This window comes from Dreissena polymorpha, chromosome 1 (genome assembly GCF_020536995.1).
Source record: "Dreissena polymorpha isolate Duluth1 chromosome 1, UMN_Dpol_1.0, whole genome shotgun sequence".
NCBI lineage: Eukaryota > Metazoa > Mollusca > Bivalvia > Myida > Dreissenidae > Dreissena > Dreissena polymorpha.
The window spans coordinates 164,282,141-164,288,870 of record NC_068355.1 but is presented as its reverse complement, the minus strand read 5'-3'; the positions used below and the strand labels follow the sequence as shown (position 1 = coordinate 164,288,870).

Genomic DNA, 6,730 nt, shown 5'->3' with positions numbered 1-6,730 from the left:
CGTTAGAAAGCTTGGTTTCCGTTAAAACAAAAACTAAATAAACATGCATGAGTGAATACATTTACAAATAATGTTCCCGTTCGCAATACTGGCCGACAGCAGCAAATATGATACAAATAAGCATATCGGTGACCATATGAGGAGTTTCATCCATGCGTCTTTCCATGAGTCTGTGTAGAAGGATGCTGAAAAAAGGACAACTATCCTTACAATAAATCATCAAAACTAAGTATAAATAACACAAACAGTTATAACTATTGAATACTTAGATATTGTGCAAAGAGGAATATACGTATACTAACAGAAACTATCATAGACCGATTTTTTTTACTATTTTAGTTCATGTTGTGTTGATTAAGGACCATTTTAAGATTAACGTTTTGGAAACATTCATGCGTTAATCTCCAATAAGATATGTTATCACCAATGTGTATGCTTTATTTAAAACATTCAAACGATCAAAGCATGCTCTGACGTTACCTTAAAAAGTGCGATCGTAAATGAAAAGTTGCTCCGGAGACTTTTAAACCCACATTTTTCAGTTGTTCAACACCTGCAGTAAAGACAGCAATAACATTAAACGATTGCTAAGGAACACGTTGAAATTACCATTAAATGGTATTGAGCTGCTAGCACGGTATTATATTGTAAGTAAAAATGAGTATGATACTATGACTAGTTACTTAATTGATTGCTTAACCTCGTTCTTGTTTTGAATAAATCATATGTTTTTTATGTATTTGTATTGCAATACAAAAAGTTGTCCCTGCGACAATCCGCGGAAGCGAGCAAAATCAGCTTTAATCGAACATTATTAGAAATGTAATTTTCGTGAAAACACCGCGACGTAAACGCGCACTGTTGATAACTGCGCTGGAATGTTGAAAGAGATTCATTAGATTGCGCGATGTTTTACGATATTTGTTTAAAGTGTGCTTAAGATCACATATTACTTATATATAATAAATGTGAAATATGCACGGTGTAAATGCTTTCTATGTAGGTGTAATTTGATCGATATTCTCCAATACAAGCTGCACTTGATATGTGAAACAAAGATATTAGTTTCAGCAAATAACAAAAATTTGTTCATATAATGCAAATTGAAATGTGTCGAATGTGTGTCACTTGTTCCAGAAATAAACAACGTTCACAAACGAGAGGCAAATGTAATTACGCAAATAGAAATACCTTTATCATCGGTGGAAATTGATGAAATTATAAATGATTTATAATGAAATAATTTGAACAGAAATATTGTTTGAATTAACAATCATGAGTACAAATGGACCATTTTAATATAATAAAAAGGCAGATGTATGTATATACATCGGAATGCGTAGATGGCTAATCGCCCCGCTATTCATGAGTTCCCAGTTTCAAACCCTGGTGGGATTTTGTTCGTGTTTTGTCCTTTTTGTTATTACACTTGAAGTCATTAATTCCAATATTCTAATATTTTAAATTAAGACATTTTTCAGCATAAGTTAAAACGACAACAACATTATGTAAAAAATTTCCATTTTGTCGTATATGCAAGCCAATATCAAACGTTATAATACCTGGTGGGTCTTCACATTCTTTCACAGTGAGGCAGTCTGTTGATGTATTTATTGGAAACAAGTGTTTCATCTCATTTGAAAGTCCAAGAAGACCTATTGTGATGTTACAGGACCTGACATAGTAACAGTTTTCTGGTTCCACGGAATTAACGTTAGGCCACATAGACCAAACGATCCCATCCGAAAAGAGAGTGCTGTTAAGAGAACACTTTTTGTTGTTTACGTTCCCGTTTCCAGTTGTGTTTGGACATTTTCCAAACTGGATCATTTGTTCAACGCTGTTTTTAAACCCGTCTTGTAAGTTTGCTAAATTGTTAGAAAAGATTATGTGATTTATTGTTCTCTGAGGATGTTTATTTTTTATATCTCTTTGACGTTCAAAGACTGCGCTTTTCGTAGGTGGATTTGACAGTTCTGCTAAGTGCTTCTCCGAAAAGTCAGCTCGAATGGTGACAGAGGATGCATCTGCAATAAGTGATACTATGTAAAGTTTTCATGTTTCTTATTCTTTAACATTATTTGAAAAAAAATTTATCCACCCATTTATTTGTATTTGTATACATACTTAAAAACATTATATTGAAATACAGATGTATCGAATTTGTAACTCACGCTGAGACGTGACCAATATCACGAAAAGAAAGGCGAAGAACATTTTGACATCTGTTCAGTCCTGAAACGAAAAAAGTGTTATAGAATATGTCAGAATGATAAAATTCCAGACACTTTACCAGGCGAGAATGTATTGATAGCATCAGTCAATATTATACGATACATGATACTATACAAAACACAACACTTAAACATGAAAAGTCGTTATTACTGATTAACTGAATTAGATAATTACACTTCAACCTGTTTTTTTCATTAACAATAGTATGTAGTTTAGTACATGTTATCGCTTAAATAATAAAACGCGGAGTCTAATGTTATTTTATATGTGCTGTATCTGACAGTAAAATACAGACTTAAGTATTATGTATATTTAACATAACATATTTAATTATAATAAGTTAATTAGACTTCACCACACTCAATAATACTGCGGATTAGTGAGCAGATGTATGTATGCATGTTACTTAGATGACTGCGTTCGAGTAGGTGGAATAATTATATTATCAGTGGGCATATACATCTAAACCGTGTAATAGGGAATTGTACACCGTCACCCATACAATGAAGTTATTTTGGTTCTCTTTTTTATTAACCTCAATTGTATCAAACGCCTAAGACATATCAACACAATTTCCACTTTGTTTCCTGTGAAAATCTAGTATTTTTTCGCAATTCGGGACCTAACAAGGAGATCACTATTGTGAAAATGTTAGCATATGAATCTGAAAAAAAATTATAACATTAAAATAGATATAATTTTACATAATTTTAGCGCAATACCTCCATCAAAATTCAAGATATTGAGCAGAAATCATTTCTGTAGTATTTATAACAGTTTTATTGACTTTTATTTCTATATCCCTATCACAATCTATGTCCCCATGCAAGCTTGCTATAACAGAGGTTATAGGAGATCGGGCGATGAAAGACTAAAGTTATCGGCAGGAAATCACTTAATTGGCCTGAATACTGCCCGCAAAATCAATATATAATAATGAAACCCTACTTTAATTATAGATCTCACGTTTGGCAAAGACAATACTGGTTAAAAAATACTTGCGCTTCAACTGTTTTAGTATCGGGTCTGCTTTATCAAGGGTTTACAATCTCTGTATTTGAAGCATTTTTTATCGTAATATTTTCTACAATTGTCTATAAATTCACTTTATTTATTTATATGTTCTACGTTATCATCCATAGGACGTTAAGGGTGTTATTTGCATGAATAATATTAATATTTTTAAAAGTTAATTATTGCATCCATTCAAGATCACATTTTGAATACGACGTGCGCTTTACGTTGACATAGTTATTAAATTGTACGTCGCAAAGACGACGTTTCAATGAACGTTCCAAACTCTCGCGTTTCTTCGAAAAACGCCAATGGCGAGCATTTTTTAATGTTAATCATTATTTTATGATAACAGCACATACGTTAACCAAGTTGATTTAAAAAAAAACTGAAATACATTTTAGTTATTTGATCGTCAATAGCGTTTTATTATTGGTTAACGCGAGTGCTCAATGGGAAAAATCATCTTAATCGAAATTTGATTAAACAGTTTATAATAACTAACCATAAACGGTTGATACCATGCAATATCGCGGACGCAATGAAGTTTTTTTACTAGCTTAACGAATATAAAGGTCGAGGGTGCCCTATCATTAACGGGAGATTACTCAATTAAGTCTACAAAGGGACTTTTTCACAGATTTTTGCATTTTTTGAAGTTAGTCATTAAATAATGCTTTAAATTGATAAATGTAAACATCGAAACTAAAGAACTCCAGTATAAAACATAAATACAATTAAAGGAAGAGAGAAAAAATAAGCCACAACTGGGCTCGAACCTTGAACCTTGGAGTAAAAGTCAACAATCGTCGTAAGGTCACAAACTATAACGATAACAACAGAACTTTCCAAATTATTCCATCGCTTCGCGTTTGTAATGCTTTATAATTTTCAGGTTTTTAAATCGCCATAAGATGCATATAGAGGTCTAATTGATATTTTAGAGCAGGGTAAATGGTCAGTACTACTGTTTCTTTGCAAAATACATAGCTATATCGAAATTTGCAAATCTGAAACCATTTTTTCAATGTTGTCAATTTATTTTTAACGCGAACATGTCCCTTTAAAGTAATTTGATCAGCGAGCGGAATATATCTATACATACAATTTATCGTTTGGTTCGGATTATTTAAGCTTCACTAGACTAGTAAAAGTCATGTAGATCTAACCAAATATGAGGTAAAGCATCATCATCATATGTCAACAGACGGGTATGTTGTAGAAAACAATTGTTGGTAAGACTAAGTTATTTAATATTAAAAACTTAAATCAAAAGTAACGAAAAAGTACTTGTAGATCTATTTAGTACGATGAATTACCACGAACACCAGATAGTACGAAAAACTTACCTCACTTCGGTTACTGTACAGTAGCTTTAAAAATCAGTTTATATAAATAAAACGATGTTAATTTAAGGTGTTATCAAATCGCTTATAAAACACGTATGAAGCTTTTCTATATCGTAGTAAAATTCAAAGTTATGACGAAGACCCGTTGAGGTTAATTACGTCACTTCAACTCGATATTTCTTCTCAGTATTGATGACGATGTGTTTATTACGTCATCGAGTTAATTGTGCGTGAACAGTACTGGGGCTCGAAGCCTACGACGATCGTAACTGTTATAAATATGTTGTGATATTTTAATTTTATAATTTTATGTCGACTTATTCCAAAGTCACCGTTTTATAAATGTGTTATCATTTATTCATTTAATTTAAATATTATTCGTGCGCTATGCGCCAAACGAGCCTGACCAAAAGAAAGAAGGAACTTAAAAACCGATGGGAATAAACCTCTCATTTAGTATTCACGAAAAAAAAAATTGATGATTGTGACCGATGAGGCTACAGACAAAGATGTTGTGTACACTTCTTGTCGTCTTAAATATAATACAGAATCGGCGCCAAGATGAAGTACGTCAACAAAGACAATTGCGCAACCTGTACCAACCAAGATGGAATCGCCTTTGCCATTGCAAATAAAATCCGCAGGTTTCAGCCATGGCATTGATGACTGGTACGGTTTGTCTTATTTGCAACAGAAAGGGCGATCGGTCCCAAGGTTTCATAACCATTACGTGCGACTGTGCGAGGCGAGAATGCAAATTGTTATTAACAAAAATATTTTGTTGCAAAAGAATGCGCGATGCTGCAAGATCCACATGAGTAAGGGAGAGTTTACGCCGGAACCAATTGCAGCTGCTGATTTCCGTGGATAAGTCAGTTAAGTAAACTGTTTACGACAAAGTGCGCTTAATTCACTTTTTTTCAATTATCGATCAGCTTTAAACCATCGGCATTTTGGTCAGGATGAATTTCAAAGCATTCACCAATGAATGAATATTGAAAACATTACCTTATTCTGTAATAAAAGAAGGCAATGACTCAATGGTTCGTTCTATTTGATAGATTTCACAGTAAAATATGTATTACATAGAGGATATTTGTTCATGTCAGTGTAAGATCGATTGTTATTTCACGAGTGATCATAGGAATTATATTTTCACGAGTGGCGCAGCCACGAGTGAAAATATTATTTTTCTATGATCACGAGTGAAATAACAAACGATATTACACTGACCAGAACACATTTTCTGTTTCTTTTATGCCCATTTTTCAAGAAAATAATTAACAGCTGTTTACCTTTCGCTTCAAAGTTACCCTTTCTCGGAGTTTCTCCCGTGGCGTGCCTCAATACATTTTAAAGCGCAAAATGACGTCATTAGTATGACGAAATTACGTCATTATACCAGCGGAGTTTCCAGTTAAAACTCTTTTACAATGTATGGTGGCGAACCAGTTATTGAACACCTAAGAAATTGCGTTAAATTACCTTAAAATTGAAACACTTAAATGACAAAAACAATTTGTTTTAACAAATGACTTACAGTTCAATCATTGAATGATTTATCTGTAAAGTTTTCCAGCAAACTACCTTCAAGAATTCATAACAATGATTCCCTGATTCCCTGATTATTGTCACCTCTAGCAGACAAAACAAAATGCGGTCGATGTAAACATAACCTATTACCCCGACACTTCATAAATACTACTCCAGTATATACAAAGTAACATGACTATCACGTGACCCGGACTCGGCGAAAAAATCTGCGTCTTCTGCAATCAAAATTGCAAACGGAAATATGCTTTTTGGTGTGTAAACGCACGTTTTGAAAAATGCATTCAAAAAGTAATAGCAAAAACACACAAAACGGTGTAAATAACAATAAATGCATTCCTTTAATCTGTTTTCGGCGCATTTGTTTCAAGCTAAGTAGGCAAGTAGGTCATGGACTTCATGTGCGACCATTTGTTTATCAATGTGACGTCATGCGCACTTTTGCGCATGTGCATACAGAACCAAAACAAAACGTCCGATAATAGGTGCTGTTCGATAACAGGTACTTACAGGATAAATAAACGCTGAATTGAAGCATAAAATAAAAAGAAAATGTGTTGAATTCGGTGGTATGTTGATTT

At 33.3% G+C, this 6,730-nt stretch overlaps 1 long non-coding RNA gene across 1 annotated transcript; it reads right to left on the bottom strand.

Annotated features, from left to right (window-relative positions):
- Positions 1-409: 409 nt before the first annotated feature.
- On the bottom strand, positions 410-4,770 carry LOC127858989 (uncharacterized). Its single transcript, XR_008039224.1, has 4 exons — positions 4,599-4,770; positions 2,175-2,235; positions 1,563-2,027; positions 410-553 (listed from the first exon to the last, which is right to left on the bottom strand). It is a non-coding gene; the product is annotated as an uncharacterized LOC127858989 (long non-coding RNA).
- Between the last annotated feature and the right edge of the window lie 1,960 nt (positions 4,771-6,730).